Genomic DNA, 23093 nt, shown 5'->3' with positions numbered 1-23093 from the left:
TAGGGAAGAGAGGAGTTATACCCAGTAGAGTATCTGCAATGAAGAGATTTAAGTTATTGATTTATTACATACCACTTTTCCTATTTAGAAAATAGTTGATTACTATGCGTGGACTTAGAAAGTCACCTAGCAATTTGGTCCTTTGTACCATGCTGGTGAGTCTCTGGTCTGGACTGTTTGCAATAAGACAGATTCAGTTGCCTCATCCACATTCCTTGTTAGTAAAGAGCAAATAATCCATTACGGAACTTGGGGGATTCATTATTATTAGAAGTCTTGGATTCATCCTCTGTGGTTGAATTTGGAAGAAGATTAAATTATCTGATCAACAATAATAAACAACATGCAAAAATATGCATTATGAGAATAAAGAAACTCAAACTCCTCGCACAATAAAAGCAATGACAGAAGAGAGAGACACAACTGGCCTGGAATCTGGAGTGATGCTTTTTTGCCGTGCCTTATCCGGGGTGTGTCTTTTTCTCTAAGAATCAGCTTAAAGATGCTTCTGAAGACAGAATGTCCAACTCAGAAATAAGCGAACGTGTCTCACCGATCTTTATTGCCTGTCTCCCCGGGTGGTATCAGCAAGGGTTCAGGATTATGGTTTTTTGAACGGAGCAGGGTGTCTGAGCTGAAAAATTTGCTGAGGTTTTTGGAGATGCCTTAAAATGGTGGTTCGGATTCAGTCTTAAGGAGTAAAAACTCAGTTGACCACAATAAAACACCGTCAGGGAGAGGGCTGAAAAGCGTAGAAGTCCCCTGATTATCATGAAATTCATTTTAATAACGCATTTTATTTAACCTAATATATCCAAAATATTATCATGTCAACATTAATAAATGTCAATTCATAAAATTACTGAGATACTACATATAGATTTTTCATACTAAGTCTTTGAATCCAGTGTGTACAGCACATCTGAACTTGGACCAGCCACATTTCCCAGTTCAAGGGCTCAGCTGCCACTGGTGGCTATTGGTCACATATCTTCCACATCAGACAGCACAGGTTTAGCATAAAAGTCCTGTTTTTGGAATCAGATCAATTTTTATTCAGAACATGACTGTATACTTATTAGCTATGTGGGCTTAGGCCAGAGACTTAACTTTTCTCTCTCTCTCTTTTTTTTCTATAAAATGGGTAGAATAACATCTAACTCCCAGAGTTTTGTGACAATTAAAATAAATGCTGTATGTAAAACTGTCCACAGTGCCTGTCCTGTGGTCGTTCCAATAAATGGCTGCTAATATTTGGAATGCAGCAGGGCAGATTACTGTAGCACAGCTATTGTTTTTAAGTCAGTTAGAAACAATTATCCTAACGCTGGAGCATCTGCTATATTCCAGATAAAGTGAAGGCATTCCCAGACCTATGCCAGGCTGTGCCGTCCAGCCCTGTGGCAATTTGAAGCACATCACTTCTGTGTAGGTTTTGGAACGTGTATATATTTTTGAGATTGGACTTTTCTGAACCTTATATTGGGAACTGTCAGTGGGAAACCTTCTGGCATTCAAGGATGTGATCTCCATGATAAGAAAGAGCAAATGAGCCTCTCCAAGACCAACTATTTACCTTATTGTTAAGTCCCTGAGGACCTAAGGCCGGTGCTCGGTCAAGGGAGCCGAATGAATTCCCAGAGGACCTGATATCATTTAGTCAATTACACCATCTACAGAATACTCTCATTTCATGTTTTGCAAGAAGTCACTGCCCTTGCTTGATTCCCAAAGAACGGTTAATGGTAACTAGCGTCTCAGAGAGTACTAGTACTAGTGGTCCCAAGACTAGTACTTAATAGCTTGATCATGATGTCAAGGATAAAGATGCTTACTGAACCCTCCGGTATCCACCGAACTATTACTGACCCAGCCATCTCTGACCCTAAGGAATTCACCATCTGCATCCCAAACGTGAATAGTTCGGTGTTTTTTGCTTGCTTATTTACACTGTGGAATCATGTTTATCAAGATCTCTGCACCCTGACTAATCAGTAATTTTTGATCAACTTTTTTATCAAAAAGAGACACAAGCAAAGAAAGTCACAGCAGCTCATCTTCACGGCTGAGCTGGCTACCTGTGCAAGAGAAGGGTGGTCCCAAAGTGGTCAGTGAAAGGTTTATAAACACCCTCCGAAAGCTTATAATAAATCACATATGGCAAAATCTTTCCTCAAAATATGTGTTTCTTGGGCTTCCCTGGCGGCGCAGTGGTTGAGAGTCCGCCTGCCGATGCAGGGGACGCGGGTTCGTGCCCCGGTCCGGGAAGATCCCACATGCCGCGGAGCGGCTGGGCCCGTGAGCCATGGCCGCTGAGCCTGCGTGTCCAGAGCCTGTGCTCCGCAATGGGAAAGGCCACAGCAGTGAGAGGCCCGCGCACCGCAAAAAAAAAAAAAAATGTGCTTCTGTGGTGGAGCGGGAACATGGGGCCAGACCCCACGGTGATGAAAGCAATCATTTTTATCTTCACAGAACTCAAACCTCCACAGTCATCTGAATAGACTTGCAATGACTAGAGGATCCTCTTTGATTTTCACTACTCAGCAGCAATAGCAACACGTTCTGAGCATGTAAAGTAGCTCAGCTGAGTTGAACAGCTGAGTCAATGCTTTTCATAAAAAAGCCACTCACAGCCAAAACCAAAGGAATCAATATCGTGACCCATAGTAGCTACGCAGCTGAGGATTTTAAGGCTCATTTAAATACGACTGGGCACGAAAGTGCAACACCTCCCTTGATGGGACTAGGGGGCGATTCACATTTACTTGGGAAGTGAAATAAGTGCTGTTTGTCATCCTCACATGAAAGGTTGTGAAACATGCTAGGCTAGAGACTGGTCTGACGTAACCAGACCAGACCAATGGTTACCAGTTGGTAACCATTAGGTTACCAACCAGAAAGGAGAAGGAAATCACTTCTGTCTGTCTGGGCTGGAGAGAAGAAACCTCCTTCGCTGCTTTGCACCATCTGTGGAAATACACTGAGCACAGATAGCATAGGTCATAAACCCACAACCCTTGTCTGGGGGAACAGCATTTCATCATTTTTCAAACTGCAGGGCTGGGTGTTTTCTGATCTTACAAATCAGTGTAGCCAGGCTGCTCCACATACCTAGTTCTTGTTTATCAAGAGACCTGAACGCCAGCATTGTAAATTCCAGCTGCTTGCAGCCAGAAACCCCATGAGGTTTCGTTTACAGGCTCCTGTGAAGATAATATTTAAACATAAATGGGCAGTCCTGACATTGTCTCTCATCACTGCCTCCCTATAGGGGAATCTGGTTTGGGGAATGAAGAGACCTTCTTGGAGAAGCTTTGTGATGATCTGTGGGCAGATGCGACACATTGAGGTACCCCTGCATAACGGAATAAATTGCAAGGAGAAAGCTTAAAGGCACAACTTCTATTTCTGGTTCTACATGCTGTTCGCACAAGGACAAGATGCCGATGATAAGTGGTTTGTCCAACTATTAAGAGGAATTACTAATTAAGATGATTGTAAAATATTTATGATTCTAAAATAGCTATAGAAAGTTCTAGAAGTTCAAGATAATACTACAAAATTATGCTCTTACTCTAAAATATAAAAGTCTCTCTAAAATATACACTTTCATGTTCCATGTAATTTATTTTATATCCATCTTAAGAGTGTAGGCACCATCTCAGACAAAAATTGGGGAAACAAGCTTAAACTACGTGGCTTTAAAAAATACAGAAAATGTGACTGTAAGAAGCTGCTACTCTGGACACACAGGCTTGTCAAGGGAAGGTTCAAATACCTCTGCCTCTACCAAATCCCTGTCCCTTGCGAGGGGTATGGAATAAAGGGTCAGAGCCAAACTCCCCGTGGCTTAGATGATGTCTTTGTAGAATTGGATAAACATTCTGGAGGGGTCCTTGGAGAGCCTAACATGTAGGCACAACTCTTCAGAAAGCATCAGGATGCTCTCAGGACCTCAGAAGGTAGGGAAGGGGTGTCTTCCAGCTGATATTCTGCCATGGCTCTGGGCACTCAGGGCCTTAGTGCCAGAACATTCTGGAAGGGCTTGGTCCACTTCTGATGTTTCATGTCCCAAGGGATCTATCTGTTGGGAACACTTGAAGAGAGTGTGGTTTTGCTATTGATGCCAAGGAAAAAATGTTCTAGGGTGAAAGTGCTTGCCCTGTGGGTAAATGGGATTTATTTTTGGAGATGTTCAGAGCTGTGTCAATAATAAGCACATGGGGAATTGAAAACGAAACATTCTATGCTGTTTGGAATTCATTTGGGCCACGGCCAAAGGAGGATCTTTTGGTTTTCAGGTGAGATACAGTTCTTAGGTTATGATTAATGACCCATGAACATTTTTGTAAAAGCAAGTACTCTTGACGTGTTCTGGAGAAAATCCAATTACAGAAATTTTGTCTCTTCCATTTCCCTCTGGAGGTTAAATGTGGGTATGGTATTCTTTGCCGTTTCTTTCTCTGTGGTCTTAATCTTGAAGATCTTGGAAACTCTCATTTTATTTCTAAATGTTCCTATATAGACCATGTCTAGTTAAGCCTTTTCAGGGGGAAAAGAACTAAATAAATAATTAAAATCAAAGAACATCTTATTAATATTATAGCCAATCTCCACTTCTTTCCATTTACCAACTGGATTCTGTTTGATTTTCTTCAATCAAAAGATCTATATAGTGGGGCTTCCCTGGTGGCGCAGTGGTTGAGAGTCCGCCTGCCGATGCAGGGGACGCGGGTTCGTGCTCCGGTCCGGGAAGATCCCACATGCCGCGGAGCGGCTGGGCCCGTGAGCCATGGCCGCTGAGCCTGCGCGTCCGGAGCCTGTGCTCCGCAACGGGAGAGGCCCGTGTACCGCAAAAAAAAAAAAGATCTATATTGTGATAGCTTCTTTCCACATTATCCCAAGGACAAATTTAAGAAAGGGCTTCTTTTTCTTAGAAGTTGTATTAAATAAACAAGCCACCACCTAAATCCTTTCTAATGCCTCATGTAACCTTTGAAGACTTAGGCTAATTCCTATGTTCAGTTGGATTTCAGAAAACCTGCAACATCGCTGTGTAAAAGCATTTCACTTGCACCGTGGCGAGCGGAGCGCAGTAAGTCTGGACTTTCTGGTATTGCATCGAGGTACTTTATGGTACCACGCGTACCGCCTTGCAGAACCTCCCTCCACAGTGTCCATGGAAACCAAGTCCTATTTACTATGCTGTCCTGAACAACAGAACCCTGCAGTGAAGTATGGAATTGAAAATTGCCTTTTCTCTACAAATTGTCACATACCAGAAATTTACAAATGCATTTTATCTTCACTTGGACAAAGAAGGAGTGGCAGCCGGCTGCACAACCCCACCACCAGCCACAACGGAGGCGACAGCCTGGGAGAGCTTAGCAGCCCACGCTGTTTAAAGCTTGGATTGTCAGTTCTTTTTACACTCTCCCTATGAAGCAGGAATGATTATCACACCTCTTTTATAGCTGAGGAAACGGAGGCATTGAGAGGTTAAGTGACTTGCCCGAGGTCATACCATAAGTAAATGGCAGAGCCAGGATTTGAATCCAAGAAAAAGAGAAAAATATCAAATGAAAAATAGCATCTGATAGATTATTGCTTAGTTCAGGATCGGCTTTTATTAATATCTGTTATTGGAAAATTACACTTAAAAATGATCAAATTCCTATTGCCGGCATTCTTTAAGCAAGGATCCGTGGATCCCTGGCAGAATCATAGACAAACTTCAGTTTTATGTAAAAGTAGGTGACATTTGTCCATGGCTGAGCTCAAAAGCATTTATTAAATCTTCAAAAGGATCTGCAACACCCCTCCCCCCAGTAATGAGCGTTTACTGGGACCCAATGACCCACTCCATGTACCTTCCCTAAATTCCGCAGCAGAACCAGCCCTTAGCGTTCAGCAAGGCAAGGCTGAGTGAGGTACTCGTTTTCACAGTTTAGTAATTTACCTGAACAGTTGGCTGAGATGTCAGTGAGCCACACAACTGTGCCACGACCACGCTAGTGCATCACTCACACCGGCCACTGCCATGCTTACCCAAGGAAACCGCGCGAGGTTTCTCAACTGTACCAACCCAACGTTTCCATCCAGTCTCATTGGCCTTGCAGTCAGTACAAGTTCCTAACATGGTAAGAGTTTGGTTATCAATGTTGTGCACTTTTATTCTTTGCTTTGTCTGCATGGTTATTTCCATGGAAGCGTGAAGGGCGTAATGGTCAGGTGCCGTTTGAAATCAAACTCCTCCCCAGAGACACTTAAAAGCATTTGGATGTGCTAAATGCCACTGGTGGAGTCGCCAGAGGCAGATGCTGCGATGGAGACTGGCAAGCAGGACGTTTACTGGGGATCGTCACCTGGAGGTGGGAGGGCGGGGAAGCAGAATCCAGAAGAAGGAGGCGCCTCTAGAGCTGAGCGAACTCTGGAGGAGCTGTGGCAGCTGGAGGCTGTCTGCCGATAACTGGCCGGCAAGTCCTCCCTCCAGAAGTAATCCGGGTGGTCCCCCTTCATGTCCTCTGCAGTACATGCACCATTAGATCTACTGCTTCATACCAGCTTGAGAAGCAGCTCCTTCAGGGTTCTGGAGGAAGAGGAAGGGCAGCTGCATGAACTGCAGCCCCCGCCGGGACCGCTGGTCTCAGGGCTGCAACTGAACCTCATCCTCTTCCCTCTTCCGCCCTCCATTCTGGACTCCATCACCTTCAACTAGAACTTCTGGTACTCTCGGCGGCTTACCTGATGGCATGACCAAGACTCTCATCCCTGAGAGGCCTCAGCCCCTGGGTACCACGTACGTCTCAGGCCAGGGCTGTGCACTTGTCCATTTACCAGCAAAGCTGCCCAACAGTACGAAAGGGCACCCAAGGGGACCACGGGATGCCAGTGTGTCTCTCTGTGTTCTGCTGTGCAACGGCAGCCCTCCCTCCTCCTGGTGACCAAGGACACAGACGCATCTTCTTGCCTGTTGGCCCCTTGGTACAAGGAGTCTGAAGTGTCCAGGAGGCAGCAGCAGCTTACAATTCAATGGGACACAGGCTGTATCCTCCAGTGGAAATAATCCAGTTTTAAGAGCCAAGCTCTCTAAATTTCTGTAACCTGGAGTTGTGGGAACAGGAAGCACAAATTTCCTGAGCGGCTCACTGGAAGTGATGGTAGGCAGGGCCAACTCTCCTCCACCTGCTTCCCGGGCCCACGTATTCTTCTTGCTGGTGACACAGACGCATTAAGGTCTTTGATGCAAAGTGCACCCTGCGCCCCCATCTCATAGGTGGTCACACGGAGCTGGCACTGCGGCTGTGCTTGCCGGCCTCGTCCTGCCGGCGGCTTCTGGACACTCAGCATGAGAGAGTTCGGTGATGCCAGGCCGGCTCTAGCTCACGGGGGGACGACATTCTGTAACCACTGTGCTTATAATTCCCACTTCCCTCCACTTCTCAGACGGCTGAAAACTGCGCCTACCAGATGCCCTACGTAGGCTCTGGCGAATCACCCCACCTCACCTGACAATCTCTAACTCTCAAAGTCTTGGCTCTTCCAAAACCAAAGACCGAGAGAAGGACAAGAACAAACAAATGAAAACTCTATCCCTGATTATTTCTTCTTCTTCTAGTAAATGCTATTTTTAAAAAGTACAAAAGTTGTCACTCTGAGGTGAGCTGAAGAAAAAGGCTGTATTTAGAAAGATTCTTACCAAGAGTGCTTGTTGAAGAAGGGGCTATTTTTTTTTCTGATGACAAATGCAGGCTTTCCCACATGGCGGCAGGTTTTATAGTGCCTCGCATTGGACCCAGAACTTCATTCATGTTTTTAAATCTGTATTTACAAATACCCGTCAGACCTCAGCGTGAAGCCAGGTGGGCATCAGCAGTGAGGTGATGACTGGAAGTCTGGGAATGAGGCACCTCACAAATGTGTGGAGAGAACCATGAATCCGCAATTTTGATTGTAAGCTGATTTTGTCTCCTCCATGACCCCGTATAATTGTAATCTTCTCTTTCCCAACTGATACAAATTGCTGGTATCGGTGCTTTTAACCAAGGGGGAAACAAAATGTACAAGACCGCCTTTTTTCCTTCAACAACACAATCCTTACTAGTTTGAAAGGATAGTAAAGTAATCTGAAGGTCTCATGCCAGGTAACAAATGAACATGGCAATTCAGTAGCTCACTGTTGAGACACTGTTAGGGTTGAAACGTTTCTTTCTTTTTTTTTTTTTTTTTGCGGTACGCGGGCCTCTCACTCTTGTGGCCTCTCCCATTGCGGAGCACAGGCTCCGGACGCGCAAGCTCAGCGGCCATGGCTCGCGGGCGCAGCCGCTCCGCGGCACGTGGGACCCTCCCGGACCGGGGCACGAACCCGTGTCCCCTGCATCGGCAGGCGGACTCTCAACCACTGCGCCACCAGGGAAGCCCGAAACGTTTCTTATCTTAGTTCTTTACGGTTGTGTGATTGTGATAATGGAAAACAGACAGTAAAAACGGCTCCTTGGCCAGCTCCCTTTTCGGGCAAGAAAGAGATTGAATCAAAGGGATGTATGACCTGGAAAGCAAGTCTGGGCACTAACAACAGACAGTGGTCGTAGTGTTTATCCCAACTGCACATTCTAATGATACTAATTAGACTCTGGAGACTATATTTCAACTAAAGACATAATTCCAATTTAAGCCGTTCTTACTCTGCCTAGTTTCAAGAACTATGTGATGTACTTTATGGTACAGCTGATTATGAATCTCCGTAGAAAATGTCATAGCGGAAGGCTGATTAAATCTGCAACCTCTGAAAGTTTTAGAAAATGAACTTCACATGTGAGCTCAAGGGTATACGGGTCAACTATATATCTTCCTGTAGCTAATAGTTATATTTTAAGTAAACTTACAAAAACATATAATAAATAATTGGGCAATTCAATGTTTATAGAGTAATTTACTTGGGGTGTCTCTAAAGGCAGAAAAATGAACATTTCTTTTGTGCATCAATAATTAAATAAGCCAAAGCAATTAGTTACACAGAAAATTAACCATAAATTTACCTCTTAAGTGTGGTAAAGTATGAGCAAGGGTCTTCTTTAGAAAGAATGAATATATTGGCTACTCTGTTTCAACAGAATTCAAAATACCAATATATTATTATCCAACTATACAAATAAAAGTTAGTTAGTTGGTTATGCAAAATCCGCTGACTCCTTTAAAAAGCATCTAACATTTTCTTACTTATTGGAAATATTCAACTACACTTTCACTTTCCCTATAGAACAATTTTAAATGTACATGGGGAGTATCTCAAAAGAATCATAACTATAAAGACCAAAGCTTCAGGACTTCGTTAGCAGTCCAGTGGTTAAGACTTCACCTTCCAATGCAGGGGGTGCGGGTTCGATCCCTGGTTGGGGAGCTAAGACCCCACATGTCTCGTGGCCAAAAAACCAAAACATAAAACAGAAGCAGTGTTGTAACAAATTTGATAAAGACTTTAAAAAAAATCGTCCACATAAAAACAAAAAAACCTTAAAAAAAAAAGAAAAAAACCAAAGCTTCCATTTTCTTTAGGATCATTATTCCTCTGGAAATGTTATCAGACTAAATAAACCAGTACTAAAAAAACATGACTTGGTTAGGAAAAGGAAAGCAATGGAATCTATATTCCAATCTCAAGAATTTTTGTCTGCTAAACTTTTAAGATGATCAGTTCCAATTTCATTTAGACAGTCAGTTCTGATTTTATAAAGGGTTCTCAAATTTGCATCTAGAGTCATGATTTAAGTAAGATTATTACTTGCGTCCCTGAAATTGATTGATATTGGATATTACATGAAGAAGAGTGAGGAACTTGATAAACATCTATAAACAACAGCATCGAGAATAGCAACATGTGTAGATTTAAAAAATACTAATGAAAAATACAAGAGACAATAAACACATGTATGAGAAAATATACTCAGAAATAGAAAGGCCACCTTGAACCTTCAGTAACTCCGCGTTAGCTGTTAAAACTCTTTCCAAGTCAAAGGGAGTCTAGACATGCCTGTCCCCTAACCCCGCTCTGTGGCACGCTAAGTCAAGCCACTCAGTCTCCCCTCCTCAACTCCCTCATCTTGAGGATGGGGATGACAGCACTTACCGCTGATAGTTTTTCTAAGGATATCCTAAGCAAAGGGCTTAGCCCAGAGTGAGTGCTCAATAAATTGTAGGTATTATGATCAGAAACTAAAGTAAAAGCTAAATTGAAAAGACAATGTCCTTTTAACCCTTGAACTAATGTTTTTTAAATTTACAAACGACAAGAAGTAAACATGGCAAACTGGACTGTGTACTGTTATTTGTAACTTTGGAGTGTATGTCTCCAAATTTGTTCAAAAAGCTAATAATATCACAACCTAAATGGGTAAAAAGGACATATTTTAGCAGTCAATCTGTTAAGAGTAGTGAGACATCTTAGAGTTTACCTATTTCTGTTCTAAGTCTATATCCAGCTGAAGAACTCGAGACCCAAAGAAGTGGAGTGATTTGCCCAGAGAACTCATGGTGGAGCCAGGATGTGGAGCTTATGTCTAGACTTTCAGCTCAACACTAGCACCATCTAGCCCACCTTCCCTTTCATGTTCACCTAAATCAGCCAACACAAAAATCTTCACACTTCCTTTTATTACATATACAGGCAGACCGCGGGGCCATTGCAGGTTTGGTTCCAGACCACTGCAGTAAAGAGAGTCACAAGTTTTTTGTTCTCCCAGGGCATGTAAAAGCTCTGTTTACACTATACTGTAGTCTGTTAAGTGTGCAAATGCCTTAATTAAAAAATACTTCATGGCTAAAACATGCTAACCATCCTCTGAGCCTTCAGCCAGTCTAAATCTTTTTGCAACAGTAACATCAAAGATCACTGATCACAGATCACCATAGCAAATATAACAATGAAAAAGTCTGAAATATTGCAAGAATTACTAAAATGTGACACAGAGACATGAACTGAGCAAATGCTGTTGGAAAAAATGGCGCCAATAAACCTAATGCAGGGTTGCCACAAACAATTTGTAAAAAAACGCAATAAAGTGAAGCACGATAAACAAGAAAAAAAAAAATCTCCTCTGTTGCCTTCGGCCACTAGTAAATTACATCCTATTGCAGGTTTCATTATTGATTACCATGACGACTCTCCAGCCTTTTCTCACAACTACTCTTTTCACTCCTATCGCGGTTGAAAATGAAGTACAATACCCATGTTGCACACTTTTTTTCTCGGCACTCAGCTGGGGTACTTTTCCAGCTGCCCTGGGTCAATGGACTCTTACCCAGTGGAATATGATGTGTTCCACTTCCAAGCCTAGCACATAGTCTTCCTACTCCCAATTCTTATTGTTTTCTATTCACTGACTAAATGGAGACAATTCAGAGGACCTAAAAGTGGGTGGAGCCTTAGATAGAAGGAGACTGGGTCCTGAGTGATGACATGGGGCACAACATGTCACATCTCCCTTCCTCCCGTCCCCTACTGGGCGGCATTGGATTGTGACATGAGTAAGAAATAAAAGTTCTTGGTTAAGTCTTTGAGATTTGGGGTTGCTTGTATAGTAGTTAGCCAACACTAACTACTAATACATTTTATACTCCAAATATTTTCACAATAGCATATCTGTTTGCTCATTTCCCAAGAACAAGATGGGAGAGTCTTCTAGAATCAAAACTTCTTTCAGTTACCTTTTGAAATAGAAAGAAGAGTTGTACAAAGACTAAAATAAATAGACATCATTACCATAAATTTGTCAATATCTATTAAAATTTTACCCTGATAATTTCTTACTATTTGACCTAATGATTTCAATTTGTGGGCTTCACGTATAGAAACAAATATTTCAGTACTTATGGACACATGTACAAAGAATTTTTTTCAGTGTTGTTTCCAGTGGTTTAAAAAAAAGCCACCCCCCCACCAAAAAAAAAAAACCAACTAGCACACCTTAATCTCTATTAGTAGGAGAGTGATTGAATATACTATGACACACCTCTGTCCTTAAAAAAATGTTCCTCAGCTATTCAAAAGAATGAATTGGATCTATGACTATTGACTAGAAATAATATCCATATTATTTCTGCTAAGTCAAAAGGCAAAGATTGATTTAATGTGTCTCATGTCATCTCATACTGTAAAATCAAAGATAGAAAACAAAATTCTTACATTTGGGCATCTGCAGAAAGAAATGGAGTAAAGATGGTGTGGAATAAAATTCATATTTTATGGCAAGACAAGAAAATTTAAACAGAAGAATTTTTCTCTGTCCTCTGGCCTCTTCTCTCCCTCCGACTATGCATTATGTATCTGCATTATACATCAACCAAACCTCCTCCATCGGCAGAAATAACCTGCTCAACGGCAACGTTCTCCCAGCATCAACAGGACAACTCCTTAAAACATAACAGTCCTGTGCCAGCTTCGGCGGCACATATACTAAAATTGGAACGATACAGAGGAGATTGGCATGGCTCCTGTGCAAGGATGACACACAAATTCACGAAGAGTTCCATATTTTTAGCAGCACTATTCACAATAGCCAAGATATGGAAACAACCTAAGTGTCAATCAACAGATGAATGGATAAAGAAGATGGGGTACATATATACAATGGAATATTAGTCACAAAAAATAACGAAATAATGCCATTTGCAGCCACATGGATGCAACTAAAGATTATCATACTAAATGAAGTCAGAAAGAAAAAGACAAATACCATAAGATATCACTTATATGTGGAATCTAAAATATGGCAGGGACTTCCCTGGTGGCGCAGTGGTTAAGAATCTGCCTGCCGGGCTTCCCTGGTGGCGCAGTGGTTGAGAGTCCGCCTGACAATGCAGGGGATGCGGGCTCGTGCCCCAGTCTGGGAAGATCCCACATGCCGTGGAGTGGCTGGGCCCGTGAGCCATGGCCGCTGAGCCTGTGCGTCCGGAGCCTGTGCTCCACAACGGGAGAGGCCACAACAGTGAGAGGCCCACGTACAGCAAAAAAAAAAACAAAAAAGAATCTGCCTGCCAATGCAGGGGACACGGGTTTGAGCTCTGATCTGGAACAATCCCACATGTCACGGAGCAACTAAGCCCGTGCGCCACAAGTACTGAGCCTGTGCTCTAGAGCCCACGAGCCACAACTACTGAGGCCACATGCCACAACTATTGAAGCCCACGCGCCTAGAGCCCATGCTCCCAACAAGAGAAGCCACTGCAAGGAGAAGCCTGTGCACCGCAACCAAGAATCGCAGCCAAAAATAAATATATAAATAAATTTATTTAAAAAAATAAAAAAATAAAATATGGCACAAATGAACCTACCTACAAAACAGAAACAGACTCACAGATATAGAGAACAGACTTGTGGTTGACAAGGGGGAGGGAGATAGGGGAGGGAAGGACTGGGAGTGTGTGATTAGCAGATGTAAACTATTATACATAGAATGGCTCAACAACAAGGTCCTACTGTATAGTACAGGGAACTATATTCAATGTCCTGTGATAAACCATAATGGAAAAGAATATACAAAAAAGAATGTCTATATGTATATAACTGAGTAGCTTTGCTGCACAGCAGAGATTGGCACAATATTGTAAATCAACTATACTTCAATTTTAAAAACGTAAAAGAAAATAAAGAAAAGCAAATTTGACAAAAACATTAGTGATATTTAAGTCAAGGGGAAAAAATGACATTCCTTCTTGATCTTGTAAGGGGCCACAATGACGCTTCGATCTGGATTGCGTAAACTGTCAATAATACGTCATTTACTGTCCAGTCCTCCGTCTCAAAACACTGTGCCTTGACTTCTAATGGGCAGAACAGTTCTTACAGATTTCTCAGATGCTCTTCCCGGGTTATAATCCTCATATTTGGCTCAAATAAAATTTTCCTTTTCTTTCTTAGATTGACTGATTAATTTTTCATCGACAATGGTATGGAAAGAGACAGACCGATCTATTGTCACAGGTTAACTTAGAATAGCTGGGGGATAACACTGGCATTTTCTTTACACACTCCAAGGTTGTTTTACTTTCCAAAGTTATGCTTTCTGATTTTTTAAACACTACTAAGATGGAGAAGCCCTTCAGCATGGTGGCTAAGAGCACGGTGTCTGGGGCCCCACTGCCTGGACCCTCCAGTTACCGCCTGTGGAACTTCGGACAAGGCAGTCCCCCACATTTGATCCCAAATTCCTCAATGGAGGGATAATAAAGCAGAGCTCCTGGGGCTGTCCTGGGCTCTACATCATGGGATGCACGTGTAAAGCAGTTAGAGAAGAGTTTGGCACTTAGTAAAATGTCTGTGAGCGGTGATTCACAGAATGGGAAACTCTCAAGGGCCCATCTGCACTGTTTCCCTCGGTGATAAGCGCTGTGATAAAGGAAAACTGGGCCTCCCGCTGTAGGTGACCAGGTAACTCACTGTTTAGCTTTTTGTCAAGCCAGTTTGGTTGCCCTGCTTTTTCTACCAAGGGAAGACAATGAATGTGTGAAGCGAGAAGACATCAGCCCACCAGGCAACGACAGGTAAACCTCTGGAGGCAGCGTCGCATCTGAGTCTTACTTCTGGTCTGAGTACCACTGAGAAGCAGGAACCTAAAACACTTGAGTTTATCAAAAACCAAATCTTAAGCACTATAGGTGTCTCTGTTTTCATCTCTGACTCTGACTCTCTCAACCTCACACACACACACACGCACACGCACAAGCACACACGTGCTCGCTCAGATCTCTACGTTTGTGGGTCATGTTCTGCATGTGTCTTTCCCCTCGTCGAGTTCTCATAGACGAAGCCTGAGTATGGGCACCATTACCTCCCACTCAGGCCCCTCTGACCAGGGCCATGCCTTCCCGATGGAGAAGGAGTTGCCTTTGGTAACCTTGAAAACACTAAGTCCTGACTCCTGGAATAAAGCTCATCTTGGGGCTCCTCGAGGCCAGTGGTTCCCAGAATAGCCCCAGTGACAAGTGAAACAGACTGGGGCTTCTGGTTTCTCCTCTAACAGGACACAACAGGTCCAGGACGTGCCTGCTCAGGTGGCAAGTGGCACTGTCCCCTTACTCATGGAGGGCGATGGAATTCCATCAGGTCGAATCTTGCTGCTGCTCCATCAGCCTCCCTGAGGCGGGCCAGCCCCGGCCTGGACACAGGCCTCTCCTCTCTGGCCGTTTCCCCCATATCCTCCCTCCCTCCCTCCCTCCAAGTCTCCATCCTCACTCTCACTGTTCTCAAAGGGAATCACACTCATTCTTCACTGAAGACACACCTTTATTATTTGTTTTTCGCTCTGAGAGACAAGCCTGCATTGGGTACACTTTGTGCCCTTTAGGAGCTGAAGATCTACCTCTTACCAGCTTGCTTTCTTTGTAACAGGTCATAATGTCCCAGAACATTAAATCATTTACATTCAATCCAGGTCTATTTATTCTAATATCTAATAACCAAAGGTACATTGGAAAAGAAAGAGTTGCTTGTAAACCCCCAAAATTTGCAAATGTGCAACAGCAGATAGTCAAGTTTGCATTCTCTTGTGTCCGTGGCTTGGAATGAACCCTTTAGTCCCACAAACCCAACAAATGCAGAAGAAAACGTGTATCGAGTTGGGAGAAAAATAGTGTCTTCTGATAGAACATAGTGACGTCAAATGATTTGAGTTTCACTTTAGTCGCCAGGGCCTCATGTGGGTATTTTAGAAAACAGGCCCCAGAAAGGATGCTCGGAGAGCAAAGCTGTTTAGCAGCATTGAAGATGAAGTAGTTCCCTCTGGTCTGGAGACCCGCAGCTGCCTCGTCATCTGCCTGGTATCCCCACGCTGCTTCAGTCCCTCGCTGACCACGTGCACTTAGCACGGTCACCAAAGGAAGTGTCCACTAACGGTGTCGTCTGCACCTTTGTTTTAGTGTAATTTTCATCCTTCTACCTTCAGGAGACCCAGGCAAGACTCTGCTTCTCTCATAATATTCATTCAGATGCCTCTGTACTGTTTCGTTCTGACTTTGGCCTTTGTAAAACTGAAACGGAAGCTTGTTTCTGTCGACAAAGAGACTTTCACTAACTTTATATCCGGCGGAGAGGATCAGCCTGATTTCAGAGGATGCAGTGATATGATGTGGAAAGCCCCCAGCAGAGGAAAACCATCCTTGAACCCTGAGACAGGAATCCAAGTTTCTGATCAAGAGGTTGTAAAGATCACCTGGGTCCCTGACGAGGCCACTTTTCACTTTACAAAGAACCAACCGGCCTGTGTCCGCAACAGAAACAAAGGGAAAAATCAAGGCCACAATCTGGATGACTCGATTAGCGTTTTAAGGAACTCTGACAATTAAATAAAGGAAATAAGAAAAAAGCTCCTGGTCCACCGCCCAGAGACCTTCTGAAGACACATGAAATACTGAAAGTGAAGGCTTTATATCAAGTGGGAGGCACAAAGAGCTTTCTTAAAGTGAAAGCCCAATTTGTAATCTTATTTGTAATCATCATGTTGTTCACGTGATAATTATACCTTAGTTCTGCTGACCTTTTCAATGACAGTTCTTAATTTATCTGTTCACTACGCATTTATTTTGCTCGTGCTTTCATGCTGCTTGTAATATTCCATACACCATGTTCATATACTGATTTGCTGAACAGATATTTGATTGGTGCTATTACACCCCAGGCATCCCACTAGTGAAACCCAATTCCCTGCCCTCAGAAAGCTTACGTCCTACTGCAGTGCTAGACAATGAATAAGGAAAATGCAAGCGAATCGGACAGGGGTAAGTGCCAAGGAGAAATACAGAGCGAGGGAAGTGCCTCGGCCGCGTTGGGAGGGCAGCTGGGGTTTTAGACAGAACAGTTAGGCATGTGACATTTGAGTGGCGACCTCAAACAAAGAAGGAACGAGCCCTGAAGCTCGCAGGGGAGGAAGCTTCCAGAAGGAGGAACAGGTAATACAGGAGGAGCACGCGTGGACCAACGGGGAAGAGGGTGGGGATGCGGTGGGCAGGCGCAGAGAGAGATGGGCAGAGTGACAGGAGAAGTCGGGGAGAGTACCTGGGGCCTGGAGTCCTCTGAGCGGGGGCACAACCTGACTTAGCATACAGTAGCCACAGGCAGCACAAGAGTCCACTAGGTAACAAGCAGGCCCTTAGAAACATCAATAGGAAAAGCATTACCTATGGTAATACGTGTGGGTATTTTTCTATGTGTTTCATTATTTACTTCCGATTGTCAGGTAAGTCAGTATTGCTATTCCAATTTGGAGATTAGGCATCAATAAATAGTCTTTGGGATTTCAGGACCGGTAAATTTTTTTTGTAATGTTTAGAGATTTTGTTTGTTTGTTTCCTAGAACCAAGTAAGTAGGAAAAGGACATAAGTGCAACTTAGAGGTCAGTTTTTCAAGTGGAATGAGTTTGGCTTTATGAAAACTCTTTTCTTTCAAGGTCTTGAGGAAACTACCTTAGACCAGGGCTGCTTGCAAACCAGGGATTAGGAAATACAGGGCTATGACAGAGTTAACTGTGAGAGCCAAAATATGGACTGACAAGCAGACCTGTGGGGTGCGTTTCACTTCTCCAGCTGTAAGAAGGGGGTAGAACCTCCCGTGTCCCCCTCGCAGAAACACTGGGAAGACGCACGTGGTAATGGCTGGAAGGCCTTAAATCACCGGGAGAGAGAAAGGTCCCATTTTAATCGTGAGGCTAGTCACTCATATTTAATGCCACCACATTTACCTTTTATACAGAGAGACATAGTCATCTTTGAAAAGTTCTTTATGAATAATCCTAGCATCTCATTGGTCACTGTTTCGTACCCCTCTCCCTTTTCCATCACCTTTAAAACTTTTTCACCTATTTAACCTTTTCATAATGAGCTCCCCTAACCTGACTGTACTCTAAAGGCTCCGAAGCAGAGTTTAGCATTTGAAAATACGGAGCTGAGGTGCGCGCCAGGAACCTTCCGTTTTTAATGTGCTTCTGGAAGCTTCAGAGGGCTGACGGGGACTGAATTATATTTAAAGCTATGTGAGGGAAAAATCCCTTTTCCTCGCAGAGCTGAGCTGTCTAAAGAATTTCTAATGCTAAGCACTTCGGCAGCAAGATTCTTAGCAATATGTACAATTAATTTTATTACAGCTTTTTCCCTTTCTCATTTTTGCTGTAGGAAAATGCAAATTCCGTCATAAGCACTTTTCTTTCAGCTCATTTTGAACATGATGAGCCAGATTCTCTCACACAGTACCAGCGGGCCAGACCAGGCTGAACAAAGAGATTAAAAGTTGAAAGATGGGATATTGTTTATCTGAGATATGAAATGGGCTGAAGCATTAAGTGACACGACATCACATAAGGGAAAACGGTGTCACACTGAGGCTTTTCCTTAGCTGGGACATTTCTTTAGATTTTTTTTTTTTTTGGCATAAAAAATAGGGGCTTTTGTGAAAAAGTAGAAACTTCATCTCACAAAGAAAATCTCATTATGAAGGTGAAGATCAGAGGGCTTTACTCAAAGCTGCACACAGGGTCTTTAACAAGTTTGCTTTAACAAGTTTGCTGTTTAAAATTTCCATCCAAATTTAAGAGGAAAATGTACAAGCAGTGATGAAGGTCAAGGTGCTCTGAAGGCGAACTGACAGAGGGCCGTTGAAAATTGCCTTCTCTGAACTCCTGGCAGAGTCTGCAATGGGCCAGCTACAGCAAAAGAGGACTTTTCTTGAGAAAGAATCATAGAGACTGAGAGAGACTCCTTTGGTCATCTGTGAACGCAAGAATAAAATCTAGTAAAATGTCAGTTTTCTAAATTCAAATTCCAGTGAACCAGAGACCAAAGGCACGAGATGGAAAAGAGGCAAAGAACAAAGGGGAAATGAGTAAGAACAATTTTTCAATTTATACGGTAGGCTGTTTCCCTAAAGAAAAGAGGAGAATGTGATTGTGAGCTGGCCTGTGTCCCCACCAAACAATACTGAAAATAGCGGCTTATAATTGACTGTGTAGCATCTTTTTCTCTTTTTAATTTTATTCAGTAGGTGCAACCTTGAACTAAAGATTAGGTTTAACCAAATAGATAGGAAGCCACTTTGGTTTCAGCTCTTACACGAAATGAGCTTAGAAGTTTGTCACTCCTGCTCTTACTACAAAGACAAAGAGAAGAGGAATGACCTTGCTTGGACTCATCCGAGAACTGAGATTTCAGAGCAAGCCCCACCCTGAAATCTGGAGAAACAGAGAATCCAGAGAGTCACGCTTGCCTGGAGCAGAAGCTTCAGGGGTCACGAGCTGGTGAGGGACAGCTAAATGGCAACTCTGACAAGTTACTGGAGGTAGAGTATGGGTGAGTGAGAGACGGAACCACTTTGTGGGCTTAACTCCGGAATCTCACCAGGATTTCCTGGTGCAGACCCAGCAACAATGCAGAGGGAGGAGAGGAGTCACCACTGTGAAATGTCAAAAGGCTCCTTGAGGGCTTCCCTGGTGGCGCAGTTGTTGAGAGTCCGCCTGCCGATGCAGGGGACGTGGGTTCGTGGCCCCGTCCGGGAAGATCCCACATGCCGCGGAGCAGCTGGGCCCGTGAGCCATGGCCGCTGAGCCTGCGCGTCCGGAGCCTGTGCTCCGCAACGGGAGAGACCACAATAGTGAGAGGCCCGTGTACGGAAAAAAAAAAAAAAAAAAAGATTCCTTGATAACAAAGCCTCATCACCAGGGCCTTGTCTTATTGGAAGCTGAAAGGGCATCACCCAACCCCGGCCCCCTTCTGGTCTTCCTGTCTCACCTGAGGGGAAATCTTTTTCTTTTTGTAATTTTAGAAACATTTGTGAAGGTATTAGCCCACAGACACAAGCTCACTGAAAACCTAAAATTGAATCATACGATTATAGAGCTTTGCCCCTCCTCCATGTTACCACCACACTATAGAGCTCCTGTGTGATAAAGCGCATTACTGGAAGGTGCACATGTCTGAGGAAGAGGACTTAGGGAAGCCCAAAGACAACAGGGAGACAAAGACAAGAACCATAGAGTAATTTAAAGCCCCTGGACCCCTACAGCTACAACAAACATTAAACATAGCCCGAATCCTGGCTAGATTAACATAAAAACTCACGTTAAAGTGCTATTTACCTCAGCTCCTATGACCTGATACAGCACATCTAGTTTTCAACAACAAAAAATTACAAGACATGCTAAAGTTCCAGAAGGAACACAGTCTGAAGGCAAAAAGCAAACATAAAAACCAGACTCAGATATGACATCAGGTTTGGAATTATCATATAAGGAATTTAAAATAACCATGATCAAGATGATGAGGGCTCTAATGAAAGAAGTAGGCAACGAGAAAAGATAGTTATGTAAGAAGAAAAAAATGGAACTTTAAGAATCAAAAGGAAATACTACAGGTCAAAACACTGTAATTAATGAAAATTGCCTTAGATGGGCTCATTGGTGACTGGACACCAGCAAAGAAAGAATCAGTGAGCTTAGAGATAGGTCAATAGAAATTTCCTAAACTGAAATGAAAATAGAAACAAAGAATGACAAAAACAGGACATCTAATTACTGTAGGACAGTTTCTAAAAAGTACAACTTACATGCAATGGAAATATCAGAACTAGTAGAAAGAGGAAATGGAGCAAAGGAAATATTTTAACAAATAAATGGCCATGAATTTTACAAAATTAATGACAGACAACAAATCAAAACTTCAGCAAGCTCAGAGAACACCCAGAAAGATAAACACCAAAAAGCTACACCTGAGCATATCATAGTCACACTGCAGAAAACCAAAGACAAAGAAAAAAACCTGAAAGAAGCTAGGGTAAATGGAACACTTTACCTATAGAGAAACAAGGATGCAGATGACAGCGGTCTTCTCATCAGAATCAATAATCACTTTAAATACGAATGGTCTAAATACACCAATTAAAAGACAGAGGATGTCAGAGTGGATTAAAAAGCAAGACCCCAGGGGACACTCATGTGGGAACTATATATCTACATAACTATACATTTTTAAGTAACTTTTAAGTACCTATATATAATATCTTGTAAGCAATTTTTATCCTCTTTATTTTAAACAGCACAGAAATCTTATGACTAGTGTGTCTCCATTTAAACTGTCTCTGACATCCTTTTGGGGCCATCTTAAGATTAGGTACAGATCTAAATTTCATCTTTTATATTTATTAGCTGTCGTCTTTTGAAAGAGAAATTAGATCAATTTATTCTACCCTGCTATCTTTCATAATAACATAGCCCAAGAATTTCACTGAGCTCAAAAAAAAAAAAAAGTAATGTGAAAGTAAAGTTCTTATTGAAGTGGGTAAACATAGATACTAATACATGTATTTATGCACTTGTAATTCTCCACTTTCCTTAGAGGGATTTTGAAAATCTCTTTTATGTTTGCTCTTCTATTACTTCATCATTTTGTGTCTTTTTTTTTTTGCCTGCCTGTCACTCTGACCAAGATAATTTCAAATTTAATCATTCTCACAATAATGTATTTCAAAATGACTTCCATGCAAAAAGTAAAAGCAACTGCACTGATGTGCAAATGTTAAATCCCTTAGGTTCCGAGACTTGGACTATGTCTCAAGAAATAGCCTTTGCTAATCTGCAAAGTGTTTGCATAAAAGGGTCACTGTGTCATTCTATCATGCTTCTCCTCTCTTCTCAAATTGCTATCCACCAACCTGAAATTGTCTGGCTGCGATCAAGCAGACAAGAGCCAACTTCATGTTTTTTAAGCAAAAGTACTTTAATGACCTCAAAACATAGTACATGAAACAGTCCCTCAGTGCTCAGAGTTCCTCGCTAAGCATTTCTTTTATTTTCTCTAGTTCCAGGAAGTTACTCTGTCTCTCTAGGGCTCCAGTTCCTTGGCTGTATAAAGCAGTCTATGATTCAAGGGACCGTGAACAGAATTTAATATCCTGTATTGATCAGAGTCCTTCAAAACTACAAGTCCATTTCATTTTTTCATATTTCTTAATTGAAAGACAATTCAGAGAAAAAAAATGTTGGAAAGGGCTTGGCTTCCTGCTGGGTGAACTGCACCTTTGCTTTCATGGCATTGCAAGAGAATCCCGAGGACCTGCCAATTTGCTATAGAAAAATAAATCCCATTCCTACTCAATTTGTACAAAAATCAAAGCCATTAATTGTCTTAATTTTTTTTTACTTTCATGGGAAGAAGTCATCCAGATTTTCTTTCACTGAAGTTAATATTTCAAGGTTTTCCTTTCTTCTTCCCCAGTGTTTTCCATGGACCCACCCCCCTCTGCATTGGTGTCTTTGGGAGTTAAGCACAAAGCAACAGAGACATACTGGACATATTGATCACTAAGTGAAATGGTTTCTCTAGCAACCATAACTCAATGAAAGCCCAGAGAACTGCCTTTCTTTTGCACATGAATTCTTTTCTAATTACTTCAGACATCACAGATGGCAGAAACAGATACTAAAGTACCTGCTCAAATAGTGCTGCTGCAAAAATAAAGCTGATTCAGCGAGAGATACTCTGCTGTGTTCTGTGGTTAGCTAATATATTCCTAATTTTAGTATACAATTTCTCAATAATTATGAAATGAATTCATTCCTTTGTGCATTACAGTACGTGAATGTATTAGTTTTATTACTGCCATAATAAATCATCAAAACTTAGTGACTTAAAATAACAAACATTTATTATCTTTTTTTTTTTTTTTTTTTTTTTGCGGTACGCGGGCCTCTCACTGTCGTGGCCTCTCCCGTTGCGGAGCACAGGCTCCGGACGCGCAGGCTCAGCGGCCATGGCTCACGGGCCCAGCCGCTCCGCGGCATGTGGGATCCTCCTGGACCGGGGCACGAACCCGCGTCCCCCGCATCGGCAAGTGGACTCTCAACCACTGCGCCACCAGGGAAGCCCCATTTATTATCTTATAGTTCTGCAGGTTAGAAGTCTGACATATGTCTTACTGGACTAAAATAAGGTGTCAGCAGGACTGCATAACGCCCTGGAAGCTCTAAGGGAAAATCTATTGTCTTTCCTTTGTCGGTTTCTAGAAGACACCTGCATTCCTTGGCTCAGTACCCCCTCATCCCTTTTTAAAGCAACATCA

At 42.7% G+C, this 23093-nt stretch overlaps 1 non-coding gene across 1 annotated transcript; it reads left to right on the top strand.

The window, feature by feature from the left end:
• Nucleotides 1-12427: 12427 nt before the first annotated feature.
• On the top strand, nucleotides 12428-12534 carry LOC113631577 (U6 spliceosomal RNA). Its single transcript, XR_003437442.1, has one exon. It is a non-coding gene; the product is annotated as a U6 spliceosomal RNA (small nuclear RNA).
• Nucleotides 12535-23093: the final 10559 nt, after the last annotated feature.

This window comes from Aethalodelphis obliquidens, unplaced genomic scaffold, assembly GCF_003676395.1.
Source record: "Aethalodelphis obliquidens isolate GAN/ISIS:26980383/991018 unplaced genomic scaffold, ASM367639v1 scaffold33, whole genome shotgun sequence".
NCBI lineage: Eukaryota > Metazoa > Chordata > Mammalia > Artiodactyla > Delphinidae > Aethalodelphis > Aethalodelphis obliquidens.
Note: the sequence above shows the minus strand (reverse complement) of the source record. Positions and strands in the feature narration are given on the sequence as shown.